This window comes from Nomascus leucogenys, chromosome 17, assembly GCF_006542625.1.
Source record: "Nomascus leucogenys isolate Asia chromosome 17, Asia_NLE_v1, whole genome shotgun sequence".
NCBI classification, from domain to species: domain Eukaryota; kingdom Metazoa; phylum Chordata; class Mammalia; order Primates; family Hylobatidae; genus Nomascus; species Nomascus leucogenys.
In genome coordinates this window covers 78,224,620-78,241,658 of record NC_044397.1, presented here as the reverse complement: position 1 = coordinate 78,241,658, position 17,039 = coordinate 78,224,620, and the positions used below count along the sequence as shown (strand labels likewise).

The 17,039-nt window shown below is 38.9% G+C and overlaps 1 pseudogene; it reads left to right on the top strand.

Moving 5' to 3' along the window:
- Positions 1-751: 751 nt before the first annotated feature.
- Positions 752-4,395, top strand: LOC100595998 (annotated as a pseudogene).
- Positions 4,396-17,039: the final 12,644 nt, after the last annotated feature.

Here is a 17,039-nt window from a genome sequence, read left to right as displayed (position 1 = left end):
GAGTAAGACAAATTCTCAGTGAGCTTACTTTCTAGTTGAGGAATACAATGTTATTAAATATAATGTGTTATAATACAGACATGATGAAGTACTGAGGCAACAAGGGATTACTAGTATTTTAGCCTCACTTTACAGAAAAAAAAACTGACCAAAAATATTGATATTAATATTATAGGGCAGTTTTAACAATTAAATGAGAGATTGTATTAAGTTACTTAGTACAATGACAGCCCATAGTAGTGAGTCCATAAATGTTATTTCAAAGAGGTAGCATAGAGTCGTAGTTTGGAGAATGGATTCTGTATCAAACCTTTTGGCTTGGATCCTGGCTACGTCTTAGTTTGTGTGGCCTTGGGAAAGTTATATGATATATCTAGATCTCAGTTTCCCCAGGGCTAAGATGGGAATAACAATCATAACCACTTCTCAGGGTTGTTGTTTTGAGAATCAAGTTGTCACACATGTTCAAAAGAAGTTATTCATGGTAAAGATCAAAGCTGGAAGCAGGTCCAGAAACTATATCACACCAAACTTATAGTTAGCCTCTCATAAAATAGAGATATTGTGGCCCTGAAGAGTGAGATGTCCTTATTTTTACCATAGGGAGGAGAACTCCCTAGCAAATAGTTCAAGCTAGGAGAAGGCAGCAACGAATATTTGGCATCTTGAGGGTTAGAGGGAAAACTGGCCTGAAGAGAGAGGGCCAAAAAGAGAGGGAAAGCATGGTGTGACACCAGTAGGGGTTAGGGGAATGCGAGTCGCGCAGAGGTTGGACTGAACAAAACAGAGGGAAATGGCTTCAAGAAGAGAGGAGGAATATGCCATCCACACATCTCCTAGCACTAAATAAAGGATAATCTTTCCAATATGTCCAATCTGTATTTTGCTAAGTGGAGGGTATTTATTTTTATTGGATAATTCCTAAAATGTTATAAACAGAGCTTAACTAAGTAAGAGTATCCAAAATAGCCCAATAATTATCTTTCAAGGTGTCTGGTACCAACGTGCTCTTTTCTGTCATTTGGATTCCCACAAAGAAACTGTTGGACATGAAAAAGAGGCATATATTGGTTCATAATATGTCTCATGATACTGAGAGAATTTTCCTGATTGCAATTTTTCATTTCATTTTTTGAATGAGTGATTTAAATGTTCTTTCTGTACATAATGGGATAGGAATTGTATAACTATTACCACAATCCAATTTTAGAACATTTTCAGAGAATGAAGGAGTTTTAACCTGTGATTTAAATGCTACCAGTTTATGGATCTCTGTTCTTGTACCAGAGACAATCTGAAGATTCTCTCCAGAAGTAAACATCCTAACCAGCAATCACCAACATTAAAACAAAGAGCCTACTTTACTTTTTGAGTGGCTAGCTTCCTGTGAAAGAATATACATTGTCTCTCTTCTTTTGTTACCTTTCTGATAATATTGGCTATGCTATAGGCCAATGTATTACATTAGAGAGCATTTCGAGGAAAAAGTCAGTTAAAGCCCCTTATATATATTACGATTTTCTCCTATACATCATTATTACTAAAATGATTCACAGCTAGTGTAGCATGTTTAGGCAAGCTCAGATACTTGGCAGTGAAACACAATTCTTTTAATAGCCTAGCTCCAATGGGTAACCCTTTGAAAAAGGCATTTATTGTTAGTTCTGTTAGCTATTGAACCAGTCTTTGCATACTTCGATGCATAAGCATACAAATGGAAATTTTTATTTTAAGTTCTATGCTATACTTTGCATATGAAACAGAAGTTCTTTAACTTTATTGTGGGAAATTCAAATGTATTTCCTCCTCTATAAAGAAAATTAATCTGAGAACAAGAGTCTACTTTGAGATTGCATAGAAAGGGCAAATATACCCTCTGATATGCTGCTTACTCCTGACCCCCACCCCGCCTCATTCCAGTACCCTCATTAAGAAGAAGCTGTCAAAGTACTTGAACATCATGAAATAAGAATGGTATTTCAACAAAAGATCAAATGCTTAGAAATCCACACCCGAAACCAGGTTGTTCTTTCATTCCTAAATCAATAAGACGGCAAAAACAAGACCGTATTTGAGCTGGCAAAACCTCCTATGCCCTTACATTCTGTGAAAACATAAAAGGAAAAAAGAATTCTTCCACATTCTTTACGTGATTTTCCATGAAAGCACTCATTAAATGATGTTTACATATAATGATGACAGAGTGTAGATGGGTTTACTGCTTGGCATTGGAAGGGCAGTGCCCCGGAGTCTTCCTCCAGTTCAATCTTGAAAAAATAACAGTCCTTTTAGTTTTTTTTTTATTATTATACTTTAAGTTTTAGGGTACATGTGCACAACGTGCAGGTTTGTTACATATACATACATGTGCCATGTTGGTGTGCTGCACCCATTAACTGTCCTTTTAGTTTTTAGTGTACAAACTTGGCTCAAACCATACCATAAAGTACTTTTGTATGAAGACTGCCATAAAAAAGTCACTGCAGAATGCTCCACTGTCAGTTAGAGTCAGCACAAGCTAATGCAGGCAAGTTATGCACGTTAAAATAAACAGCAGAGAATTGGGTGTGAAAACAGTATCAATCAGGTGTGTCCATCTGACCGTTATAACTTTAAAATATCTGTAGAGCAAAGCCAGTTTTTGTCAAGGTCACTTACTGCTCAGAAAAAGCTTTTCAGCTTCAACAAAAACATCCAAGAAACAAAACAAGATTTTAAAAAAATGATGTTCAAATAGGTGTGTTTCATTTTATGTCACCTGTGAGAAACAGCGTCTCCATCTAACATGAGATTCCCATTCCTATTCCTCTGTAAAGGCACAGTTCTGATAAGTTCAAGGAGATGTTTGAAAAATGAATAATCACCTATATTATCATTTCTTTGAGAGCTAATGTGGCTTTTATTGAAGGAAGTCGCCTGAAAGGCTTTTATTGGACAAGCTGTAGGCTTGTCCCCCAGAGAGCTGCCTCACAAAAATTCCTTAGAATATGAAAACTCTCCTATTAGCATTAAATTTCAGGCATTATATCTTCAGAAAGCCCTTGTTAAATTTACATTTGCTGTCTATTGCAGTCTGTAAGGTTTAACGCCAAGCTTTGGATATTTAGATTAGCCCTCTCAATCTCCATTTTACTATCCTTCTCTTTGGAGAGATTAGATAGCTAAACACAGTTTTTCAGAGCACAGACTCTGAAAGTCAAGAATTGGCTTTGCCACTTAATAGTATGACTGGTCAGCTTATACTTACAAGGTAGCCTTTCCAGAATATTCTGAGAAACACTATAAAGTGATAGGGATGCAGAAACTGAGCTTATTGAAAATGGAAGAAACAAACAGTAGACTGGTAGCTCCTAACCAGGGAAACAGAGCAGTCCACAGTTCCTGAGTGATTGTGGCCCCAGGCTAAGAAGGTTAGCTTACAGTTTCTCAAGTATAAAATAAGGATGAAACTAATAGTATCCAAGTGCTCGGCACAGTGCCCAGCACACAGTAAGAGCCCAAAAGGTGTTAGCTATTTTTTTCCTTAGGTCCTTAAGAGGCTCTGGCAGCTGAGAAAGAATGAAAAAGGGCAAGAGTGCCCAAGATACTGAAAAGAAAGAAGGCCAAGGGGAATAAGGTGGCTCTAGCCCCCGCTGTCGTGATGAAGCAGGAGGTTTAAAAAGTGGTGAATCCCCTGTTTGAGAAAAGGCCTAAGAATTTTGGCATTGGACAGAACATCCAGCCCAAAAGAGACCTCACTTGCTTCATGAAATGGTCCCACTATGTCAGGTTGCGGTGGCAGAGAGTTATCCTCTGTAAGCGGCTGAAAGTGCATCCTGCAATTAATCAGTTCACCCAGGACCTGCACCACCAAACAGCTACTCAGTTGCTTAAGCTGGCCCACAACTACAGACCAAAAAAGAGAAAGACAAAGCAAGAGAAGAAGCAGAGGCTGTTGGTCTGGGCTGAGAAGAAAGCTTGCAGCAAAGGGGACATCCCCACTAGGAGATCACTTGTCCTTCAAGCAGGAGTTAACACCATCATCACCTTGGTGGAGAACAAGAAGGCTCAGCTGGTGGTGACTGTATATGATGTGGATCCCATCAAGCTTGCTGTGTTCCTGCCTGCCTTGTGTCATAAAATGGGGGTCTCTTCCCCTGCATTATCAAGAGGAAGGCAAGACTGGGACATATAGTCCACAGGAAGACCTGGATCACTGTTGCCTTCACACAGGTGAATTCGGAAGACAGAGAAGCTTTGGCTAAGCTGGTGGAAGCTATCAGGACCAACTACAACAACAGATACGATGAGATCTGCCGTCACTGGGGTGGCAATGTCCTGGGTCCCAAGTCTGTGGCTCACATTGCCAAGCTTGAAAAGGCATAGGCTAAAGAACTTGCCACCAAACTGGGTTAAATGCACACTGTTGAGTTTTCTGTACATAAAAATAATTAAAATAATACAAACTTCCAGAAAAAGAAAAAGGGCAGGAGACCACCCATTGCAGTGGGCTATGCACTGGCTGAAGAATTCTTTTTTTTTTTTTTTTTTTTTTTTTTTTGAGACGGAGTCTTGCTCTGTCACCCAGGCTGGAGTGCAGTGGCATGATCTCAGCTCACTGCAAACTCTACCCCCAGGTTCAAGTGATTCTTCTGCCTCAGCTGGGATTACAGGCACCTGCCACCATGCCCGGCTAATTTTTATATTTTTCGTAGTGACGGAGTTTCACCATGTTGGTCAGGCTGGTCTCAAACTCCTGGCCTCAAGTGATCTGCCCACCTCAGCCTCCCAAAAGAATCCTTCATCTTTAATTTGCAGTGAGAAAGAAAGAACCACATAAGACTCTGCAATGGAGATAGTGGAGTACGAGATTAGCCAGGGACAACCTTCTAGTTTAATGTGCAGAGTTCTGTGAATCTTTCTGTACTAAGTTTTCAGGAGCCTCCCCACCCTGAATCGGGGTGTGCGGCCACTTTTTGATCCATTGGCACATAAGGCAGACACTGTGCCTAGTCTAAACAAGAAATGTTTCTCTCTTCTTCCCTGGTAACAAAACTCCAATTTGTATTCAGGTTTTTGAAAGAGATCCCTTGATTTCAGGAAGGGTAGACCCCTTTTCAACAAAAAGGAATGAGCTGAAATTGGTCTAAATCAGTCATAGTAATTTCCTTTTCTTTCCTCAGGGATTGGCCAATGAGTGGGCACATGACTGAATCCTGGCCAAGGAGAGAAAGGGAAAGTCCACTAGGGAAGGCTCTCTTCCTAATAAAAAGACAAGACTCCACAAGTAGAATGTCTCTACCTGTCTTCTTTCTTGTCCTGAACATGGATATGGTGACTGGAGCCACAGTAGCTATATTCTGGCCAGGAAAATGACGAAGAAGCTGGCCCTGAAATCATTAGATTACTGAACTGACTCAGGCAACTGCCTACCTCCAGACTTCTTGTTATGTAAGAAATATGAAGCTCATTTGTTTAGGCCTGTACAGATGACTTTTCTATTTCTTGCAGTCAAATGCATTCTGATACTGTGCTTTGTCTACTTATTTCTTACCTCTGCCCTCTGACAGATGAGGCCCAACCCATTTTTCTTACTTGGCTTTATTTGAACAAAGATTCTAATAACCACAAGAAACCACTCGGTTGATCAACTCATAATATAAAAGGAAACAGTCGTGTTCTGTAATAAGTATTTTGTATCCAATTGGTTTATAAATTGAAAACACAGGTTAAGCAGAAAGATAAAATCAAATACAGTCTCTTGCCTACTTACTTCTCATCTCTCTCTCTCTCATTTAGTTCAAAGAGACATAAAGTGACACCACTCCATCATTTTTGACAGAGCCACATGTGTAATTCAAAACATATGCTGAAGTTTTGTAATTACTTGGGTTCCTTCAGCAGAAGAGGGATGAGCTCATTGTATGTTCATGGTCTCTTCTCCTTCTGTTTCACCTGCTACCATACCAGGTTGATGCCCTCTCAGACATCAGTTACTACAAGCAATAATTGTCATTATTATTCTAATGCCTTACATATGAATGCTGTTTGGCAATATTTCAGAGTGCTTTTAAATTAGTTCTCTCCCTGAAGGCTCACAACTCTACCACTTACCTGTCATATCACTCCCATAAAAGATTACTATAGAGACTCTGAGGGAGGGAATCCTCATTTTAGAGGAGAGATGTCATTTCCCTTCTCCCCTAAGTCTAGCTCTGCTGCAGGCACAAATGGCCTCCTACTATCTGTTCAACACCACTCATCTCCTAAACTAATCATGACCCAGCACCAAGAGGGTTGTGGAGTTAGTCTTGCTGCCTATAGCAAAGTAAAAATTCACAAGCCTGCCTATGGCCCTCTGGTCCTTCATCCTAGTGTAGGTATTTTTCCCACTCTGATCAGACCTCTGCTAGGATTTTCTAAGGTGATATTGGAATCTCTTACTGGAAGAAGAGTTCTATTCGAATCTTGGGCCTGATTCACTGCCCAGCCTTTGCCAATCACTTATGCCCACAGACTAGATTTCTGTTCTAAACTGGATTGATCTTCTACTAAAATATAAGTAATATGAAGCCAGAGAATGTGCTGTTATTTTACTGCACTATCCCTAGCACATAAAACAGATTCTCATTGATTCACAGCAAGTGATTGTTAAATATCTGTTGAATGAATGAATGACTCTGATAACTGTTCCTCACTAGAGGTTTTGGCTACTGTGTCCTAAACATCAGATTAAACCCCTTGGATACTGACATTAACCTAAGCCCATTCATAGCTGCCTTACCTCTTCAAATGACAAATATGAGCTGTTAGACACCTCTTCACTACAGGCCTCCTGTTTCCACCTTCTTTCCTTTTTCCTACTGACCCACGCAGATGAGGCCTCAGGATGCCAAGCTCTCAGCTGGATCTGCCTAAAATACACCTTGATAAAACAAGACTTCAGAGAGATTATAATACCCTAACAGGGTAGTCCCTAAAAGTTGAAGAGCACTGAAAATAAACCTTGTCTCTTTTATTTCTCCAGATGGCCAATACGTAGATGAAAAGACAATCAACTATTATATATTAGCTATCAGGGAAAGGCAAATCAAGACCAAATGAGATACCACTTTACACCCTCTAGGATGGCTCTAATCTAAAAAGACCAATAACAAGTGTTGATGAGGAGGTAGAGATATTGGAACCCTCATACATTGTTGGAGGGAATGTAAAATAGTGAAGCCACTTTAGACAATGGCTGGGCAGTTCCTCAACATGTTAAACATAGAGTTACCACATGACCCAGCAAATGCACTCCTAGATATTTACTCAAGAGAAATGAAAACATATGTCCATACAAAACTTGTCTGCAAATGCACACAGCAGCATTATTCATTATGACCAAAAAGTGAAAAAAAATGTAAATGACCATCCACTGATGAGAAATAAAATGTGATGTATCTGTAGATGAAATGATATTGTACAATAAAAAGGAATAAATTACTGCTACAAATAACACAACATGGATGAACCTTGGAAACATTATGCCAAGTAAAAAAAGCCAGACACAAAATACCACAGCTTATATGAGTCCATTCACATGAAATGTCCAGAATAGGCAAAGCCATAGAGACAGGAAGTAAATTAATGGGTGTCAGGGGCTGAGGGAAAGAAAAATGAGGAATGAGTGCTAGTGAGTACAAGATTTCTTTTTGGGGTGACAAAAATGTTCTAAAACCAGAAAAGAGTAACAGTTGTACAACTTTTTGAATATAATAAAAACCAGCAATTGTACTTTGTTTTCTTTTTTTGAGACAGAGTCTTGCTCTTGCTCTGTCGCCCAGGCTGTAGTACAGTGGCACAATCTCAGCTTACTGCAAGCTCTGCCTCTTGGATTCATGCCATTCTCCTGCCTCAGCCTCCGGAGTAGCTGGGACTACAGGTGCCCGCCACCAGGACTGGCTAATTTTTTGTATTTTTTAGTAGAGACGGGGTTTCACTGTGTTAGCCAGGATGGTCTCAATCTCTTGACCTCGTGATCTGCCTGCCAAGGCCTCCCAAAGTGCTGGGATTACAGGCGTGAGCCACCACGCCTGGCCGATTGTACATTTTAAAAAGATTAATTTTATAGTATGTGAATTATATCTCAACAAAGCTGTTACAAAACAACAACAACGAACCTCCTCCTTTCACAATGTTTTTGGGGCCAGAAGACTAATATGAGATGAGGCTGAGATGAAAACTGGGTCTTCTGCTTCTTCCCTCTTCTTCCTTCCTTCCCACTGCTCCTCCCAATCACTCTATCACTGTTGCCCTGAGGCACTCACCTGCTCCATCAGTCCCCAGAAACAGTAACAGATACAGAGGCAACGGAAAATCACTTTACCATGCTCCCATTACCGCAGCCCATTAAAGCCAGGGACAAACTGCCCTAGCTGTCCAAAAGCAAAAAAATGCCTTTGTCTAGGACAGCATTCTTCTCATAAATTATAATAATGCAAATATAAAATATAAATTTTTTCATCCTATTTGTGAACTAAAACAAAATACTTAAAACATTTTCATTTTACCTTTAATATATTCTTAAAGTAAAGATAATGGAAATCTGAATTATAAATTTTTTACTTACCATTTAAACCACATTGTTTCTATTTTATTTTCCTCTTATTGATGAGCAATGAAAATTCCTTTGTTACAAAATATAGAAAAATATGTTCCTTGGATAGTCTAACTTCCAGAACCACTATATATTCCGTCTGTGCTTTCAACAATTAATTCTCAGTCTAAAAGGGGAAAACAAGATAATCCCTCATTTAAATGATCAATGGAGGGGAATTCATACAGAGTAGCAGACAACTCTCACAACTCTATCATTCAGAACTTAACAAAATTTTAAAAATAATACTTCAGAAACACAAATATATCAATTTTTTAACAGCAAATTTTTCTGTCTCTCCTAGGCTTCTAGCACATATATATCTCCATTCTTGAGCCTTACTACATGCCAGGCACTGTGCTGGTACTTCACATATGTTATCTCATTTTATTCTCATTACAATTCTTTCTGTCAACCCAGGAGACTTCCAGTTTGAGACAAGAGAAAAAAGGGTGGTAGTCAACTCGGGAATTGAGTTGGGGTACCTGCTTCAAAATATCTCTTTTGATTTGTTATTTTACCTGAAATCCCACCATTAAATCTCACCCCTGGATTTGACGATTTTTCTCTCTAGCTTAAGCTATAATCAAACAGGACTGAAGTCTCGTAGATTCTGGAAGCTCGGATTTAAAGCAAGTGTGGTAAGGACAGGCAGTGGAGACCAGAGAACCCAAAGCCTAACTCAGCAGTTTGGCCCAAGGAGCTGTCCCCATATGAAGATCATTGGTCACAACTCTTATTTCTTAGAAGGCCCTGACAGATGTGATTCTACAAGGACAGAGTTGTTTTCAGAGTCCCTGTTTTCTTGGTTTGTTCATCTCCTACCTGCTATTTCACTGGCTTCTGATAAAAGATTGTTTTTTAAAAACTCTGTCTACCCACTACTAAGGCTGAGAAAGTTTGAGTGATTTGCCCAATATCACAGAGTAAGTGACAGAACCAAGCAAGTGATTGAACCCTCACAAAGTTGGTGTTCTCTTACTTCTCGGCATTTTTTTTCCCACTATACTAGTATAATTCATGCATTGTTAAGAAGTAACCCAAAAAATGTTTGTTTTGGGTCCCTCCAACTACTTACTTTACTTCCCAAATATCATTTCCCTGATGCCTTCTCAAAACTGACTTTCAAATTGTTTTATTTATGCTTGGATGAAAAATGGCTAAATGGCTGGCTTTCCCAGAATATCTTCATTTTGATAAAAAACAAAATTTAAACTAAAACAATGAAGATTTAACTTTAGAATTTCAAACATTATGAAGAATGAAGGTTAGCTCAAAGTATGACTAAGTGGATTTAGCAGAAATATCTTAAACTTGGAAAATATGAAAGACCCTTCAGCAAACTGAAACATGTTTTCAGCATTACACTACTATAAATAGAGCTATAGTTCAAAGAGGGTTTTTTCCAGGCTCCTAATTTAAATCAGCAAAAGTGTGGTTTCAGGTTCCCATAATACGAGCCATCTGATGGGATATTTTATCAAAAAATATGAAAAACAATATTGCTGTGATGCTTTTAAAGGGGAGATAAGAAGAATGGCTGTTAGCCGAAAGTCCTTTATTCTTGATTTAAAGAAAAACGACAAGAGGGAAAGCCATGCTTTTTAAATTCTTCTCAGTCTGGTTTCTCTGACAAACCTGTTTGATAGGCATCAGGGACATGAAGCAGTGCTTCCAGGGAAAAAGTAGCCATCACTCATGGTTCATCGGATTTCTATGACAGAATGATCACATTCTGTAGAACCTGGCATAAGCACATCATTATTAAGCCTTGCTTTAGCATTTCTTAACTGATCACGGATGCTGCAGTCCTCGGTGGCTCCTCTCTGTTGGCACTGTTTGTAGTTATTTGACCTTTTCTCAGTGGATAATCCACAGAGAAAGCCCTAATTACTTCCCCAGCTTTGACCAGCCAGCAGTGTGAATAATCAATGACACTCATTTAGGTATTGCACAATCAGATGCTTATGGTGTTTAAAGAACATTTTTCCATTGACCTGCCACAGCTGTAAGACAATTACAAGCAGTAAAGCTGCTGTTGTAATCACAAGATGACCAGGTGACCTTGTAGGTTTAAAGTTGATGACTGGGGCCTTGACTGGGACGTAGTCATGATACAGAACATATTTTGGGAGAGAAAGGAAGCTTCATTGTATACTAATGTGACATGCTCAGCCCCAAGAGCAGTGTTCGGAAATATTGACAAATCACAAGACTCATATTGGCAGGTAAAATTCAGCATTTGTATCCATGGCCTCAGCTACTTCTTTCCATTGTACATAAAATAGTAAATAAATAAGAATAGAAAAAATATTGAACTCTATCCATACCTCTCTCTAAACTTTTTAAGGTAGAAATGAAGATAAAAATGGAAGTAAGTTGTCCTATCTAACTAGATATTTACAGGTTTCTAGGATGTTAAATTTTTTAATGTATTCAAATTGCAATGAATCCTTATGAACTCTCAGGCCGACTTCCCCCACAAAGATCACTATTAAAAAGATGTGAGGTCTGGGGTTCTTTGAAATAATGACTAATTACCAAATTACATATAAATCTATAACATAAGTTGTAGGAAAATGGAACGTGATTTCTAATAGAGTATTGTTCCTGGAAACACTACTGTACTGAAAATCCTTTGGAAACAAGAATTGATCATCTAAAGTTTGGGAAACGTAGGATATGATATCCTTTTCATGGAGATTTACAATGTACAATTAGCATATTAAAGGTTCTGGAATGTGTTTCTCAAAACAATTTTGGGAATGCTAGTTTATAGGTCTTTTTTTCCTTGTTATTACCATCTTATATAAGAATTGAATTCATAAATATTGGTTTTTGTCTCAGAATGTGAATGAGTAGACTTCTACTTCACTTTTCATAAAGTTTTGTACTTATTTATTAAAAGGAACACAAAATAAGATCAGTAAAAACAATCAAGAAAACAAGTTGGTAGAACAATGAAACAGTTATGTTCCTGGCAGAAAAGATGAAGAAAAGGACATGTCCTAAATTAGGGGCACAGCAGAGGAGAGTTTTGGAATGGAAAAGGCCTCAGATAAAGGAAAGGAAGGGAAGGTGTGAGGTTAACACACAGACCATCTTCTCCTTTTTCAAACTGAAGGCTGTTCTGATTTAAACTGGCAAAAGAAGGCAAACCAGCTCATCAGCATGCAATTGATGATTTATCCAGCTTGCTGTCAGAGACAGCACTGTATAAAGACACAGTAGAGAATGAGGAAAAACAGGCAAACCTTAGTGAGTAAGCCAAGAAGGCAAATCACTAAAAAAACACACACACAGTAAAAAGACTACACATTTGCTGGTATGATCTTGATTAATCCCAAAACAGATGAAGCTTTCATGTTTGGGGTTCCTAGGATGTGTAATGCAAGTTTTTACTCATACTAGCAGAATCCAATTCATAGTATTTGTAGTAAATGAGCTAGTTTTTAAAACATCACTTTTAGGTTCAGCAGGCATCACTGTGTTTTCCTTTAGTGTTTGCCATGTTTGAGTGATATTTATCATTATTTCCTTATATATGTTTATTGCTTTGTTGGAAGATGAGGCCTATATTTTTCTGCATTATATAGCACCCCAGGATTAGGGTGGATTTACCTCTCATTCTGCAGTACTGTCTTTCAAGGACCCAATAACTCTGTATAACTAGTTCCAGTTTGTAATGTGTCTGGGAATTTTTTGATTTTTGGAATCCATTGATGTCCTCCAGAAACATTCATTCTTAAATGTTGCCAAACCATCAAGAATATGACGTTATTATAAGGTCAGTAGTAACAGGCAGTTAGAAACATAAGGGGAAAGGGGTTGAGAGGCAGAGGCAGCAGCATCAGGGACATTTACCCATGCATATTGCTGACCAAGTAATTTTTTCTGCAATTCTGTAAAACACAGTCTTTTAATTAAAGGCCTCCCAGTGAATGTGGAAAGATAATGTGTGGAATGTATTCAGGATTGCTACCCCTAGTCATACCTTTTACCTCCTCAACCCTTTAATATCAGTTTACAGCCTTTATATAGCTGGTAGCACCATAGATCCCATTCTAAATCTGAGCAAGAAAAGAATAAAAAAAAATGAACAAAGCCTCCAAGAAGGCTGGGAGCGGTGGCTCACGCCTGTAATTCCAGAACTTTGGGAGGCCGAGGCAGGTGGATCACGAGGTCAGGAGATCGAGACCATCCTGGCTAACATGGTGAAACCTCATCTCTACTAAAAATGCAAAAAATTAGCTGGGCACAGTGGCAGGTGCCTGTAGGCTGAAGCAATGGCATGAAATGGCTGAGGGAGGCTGAGGCAATGGCATGAAATGGCTCATTTCCAAGCTCCTAATTTAAATCAGCAAAAGTGTGGTTTCAGGTTCCCATAACACGAGCCATCTGATGGGATATTTTATCAAAAAATATGAAAAACAATATTGTTGTGACGCTTTTAAAGGGGAGATAAGAAGAATGGCGGTTAGCCGAAAGTCCTTTATTCTTGATTTAAAGAAAAAAGACAAGAGGGAAAGCCATGCTTTTTAAATTCTTCTCAGTCTGGTTTCTCTGACAAACCTGTTTGATAGGCATCAGGGACATGAAGCAGTGCTTCCACCATAAACCTACTCGGGAGGCTGAGGCAATGGCGTGAAATGGCTCATTTCACATGAAATGGAGTGAAATGGCTGAGGGAATGGCGTGAACCCGGGAGGCAGAGTTTGTAGTGAGCCGAGATTGTGCAACTGTACTCCAGCCTGGGTGATAGAGCGAGACTCTGTCTCAAAAAAAAAAAAAAAAAAAGCCTCCAAGAAATATGGGACTATGTGAAAAGACCAAATCTATATCTGATTGATGTACCTGAAAGTGACGGGGAGAATGGAACCAAGTTGGAAAACACTCTGCAGGATATTATCCAGGAGAACTTCCCCAACCTAGCAAGGCAGGCCAACATTCAAATTCAGGAAATACAGAGAATGCCACAAAGATGCTCCTCGAGAAGAGCAACTCCAAGGCACATAATTGTCAGATTCACCAAAGTTGAAATGAAAGAAAAAATGTTAAAGGCAGCCAGAGAGAAAGGTCGGGTTACCTACAAAAGGAAGCCCATCAGACTAACAGCTGATCTCTCAGCAGAAACTCTACAAGCCAGAAGAGAGTGGGGGCCAATATTCAACATTCTTAAAGAAAGAATTTTCAACCCAGAATTTCATATGCAGCCAAACTAAGCTTCAAAAGTGAAGGAGAAATAAAATCCTTTACAGACAAGAAAATGCTGAGAGATTTTTGTCACCACCAGGCCTGCCCTAAAAGAACTCCTGAAGGAAGCACTAAACATGGAAAGGAACAACCAGTACCAGCCACTGCAAAAACATGCCAAGTTGTAAAGACCATCAAGGCTAGGAAGAAACTGCATTAACTAACAAGCAAAATAACCAGCTAACATCATAATGACAGGATCAAATTCACACATAACAATATTAACCTTAAATGTAAATGGGCTAAATGCTCCAATTAAAAGACACAGACTGGCAAATTAGATAGAGTCAAGACCCATCAGTGTGCTGTATTCAGGAAACCCATCTCACGTGCAGAGACACACATAGGCTCAAAATAAAGGGATGGAGGAAGATCTACCAGGCAAATGGAAAATGAAAAAAGGCATGGGTTGCAATCCTAGTCTCTGATAAAATAGACTTTAAACCAACAAAGATCAAAAGAGACAAGGCCATTACATAATGGTAAAGGGATCAATTCAACAAGAAGAGCTAACTATCCTAAATATATATGCACCCAATACAGGAGCACCCAGATTCATAAAGCAAGTCCTTAGAGACCTACAAAGAGACTTAGACTCCCATACAATAATAATGGGAGACTTTAACACCCCACTGTCAACAATAGACAGATCAATGAGACAGAAAGTTAACAAGGATAACCAGGAATTGAACTCAGCTCTGCACCAAGCGGACCTAATAGACATCTACAGAACTCTCCAACCCAAATCAACAGAATATACATTCTTTGCAGCACCACACCACACCTATTCCAAAATTGACCACATAGTTGGAAGTAAAGCACTCCTCAGCAAATATAAAAGAACAGAAATTATAACAAACTGTCTCTTAGACCACAGTGCAATCAAACTAGAACTCAGGATTAAGAAACTCACTCAAAACTGCTCAACTACATGGAAACTGAACAACCTGCTCTTGAACGACTACTGGGTATGTAATGAGATGAAGGCAGAAATAAAGATGTTCTTTGAAACCAATGAGAACAAAGACACAACATACCAGAATCTCTGGGACACATTCAAAGCAGTGTGTAGAGGGAAATTTATAGCACTAAATGCCCACAAGAGAAAGCAGGAAAGATCTAAAATTGACACCCTAACATCACAATTAAAAGAACTAGAGAAGCAAGAGCAAACACATTCAAAAGCTAGCAGAAGGCAAGAAATAACTAAGATCAGAGCAGAACTGAAGGCAATAGAGACACAAAAAACCCTTCAAAAAATCAATGAATCCAGGAGCTGGTGTTTTGAAAAGATCAACAAGATTGATAGACCGCTAGCAAGATTAATAAAGAAGAAAAGAGAGAAGAATCAAATAGATGCAATAAAAACTGATAAAGGGGATATCACCACCAATCCCACAGAAATAAAAACTACCATCAGAGAATACTATAAACACCTCTATGCAAATAGACTAGAAAATCTAGAAGAAATGGATAAATTCCTCGACACACACACCCTCCCAAGACTAAACCAGGAAGAAGTTGAATCTCTGAATAGACCAATAACAGGCTTTGAAATTGAGGCAATAATTAATAGCTTACCAACCAAAAAAAGTCCAGGACAAGATGGATTCACAGCTGAATTCTACCAGAGGCACAAGGAGGAGCTGGTACCATTCCTTCTGAAACTATTCCAATCAATAGAAAAAGAGGGAATCCTCCCTAACTCATTTTATGAGGCCAGCATCATCCTGATACCAAAACCTGGCAGAGACACAACAAAAAAAGAGAATTTTAGACCAATACCCCTGATGAACATCGATGCAAAAATCCTCAATAAAATACTGGCAAACCAAATCCAGGAGCACATCAAAAAGCTTATCCACCATGATCAAGTGGGCTTCATCCCTGGGGTGCAAGGCTGGTTCAACATATGAAAATCAATAAACGTAATCCAGCATATAAACAGAACCAATGACAAAAACCACATGATTACCTCAATAGATGCAGAAAAGGCCTTTGACAAAATTCAACAACCTTCATGCTAAAAACTCTCAATAAATTAGGTATTGATGGGACGTATCCCAAAATAATAAGAGCTGTCTATGACAAACCCACAGCCAATATCATACAGAATGGGCAAACACTGGAAGCATTCCCTTTGAAAACTGGCACAAGATAGGGATGCCCTCTCTCACCACTCCTATTCAACATAGTGTTGGATGTTCTGGCCAGGGCAATCAGGCAGGAGAAGGAAATAAAGGGTATTCAATTAGGAAAAGAGGAAGTCAAGCTGTTCCTGTTTGCAGATGACATGATTGTATATCTAGAAAACCCCATCGTCTCAGCCCAAAATCTCCTTAAGCTGATAAACAACTTCAGCAAAGTCTAAGGATACAAAATCAGTGTGCAAAAATCACAAGCATTCTTATACACCAATAACAGACAAACAGAGAGCCAAATCATGAGTGAACTCCCATTCACAATTGCTTCAAAGAGAATAAAATACCTAGGAATCCAACTTACAAGGAACGTGAAGGACCTCTTCAAGGAGAACTACAAACCACTGCTCAATGAAATAAAAGAGGATACAAACAAATGGAAGAACATTCCATGATCATGGATAGGAAGAATCAATATTGTGAAAATGGCCATACTGCCCAAGGTAATTTATAGATTCAATGCCATCCCCATCAAGCTACCAATGACTTTCTTCACAGAATTGGAAAAAACTACTTTAAAGTTCACATGGAACCAAAAAAGAGCCCGCATTGCCAAGTCAATCCTAAGCCAAAAGAACAAAGCTGGAGGCATCATGCTACCTGACTTCAAACTATACTACAAGGCTACAGTAACCAAAACAGCATGGTACTGGTACCAAAACAGAGATATAGACCAATGGAACAGAACAAAGCCCTCAGAAATAATGCCGCATATCTACAACTATCTGATCTTTGACAAACCTGACAAAAACAAGAAATGGGAAAAGGATTCCCTATTTAATAAATGATGCTGGGAAAACTAACTAGCCATATGTAGAAAGCTGAAACTGGATCCCTTCCTTACACCTTATACAAAAATTAATTCAAGATGGAGTAAAGACTTAAATGTTAGACCCAAAACCATAAAAACCCTAGAAGAAAACCTAGGCAATACCATTCAGGACATAGGCATGGGCAAGGACTTCATG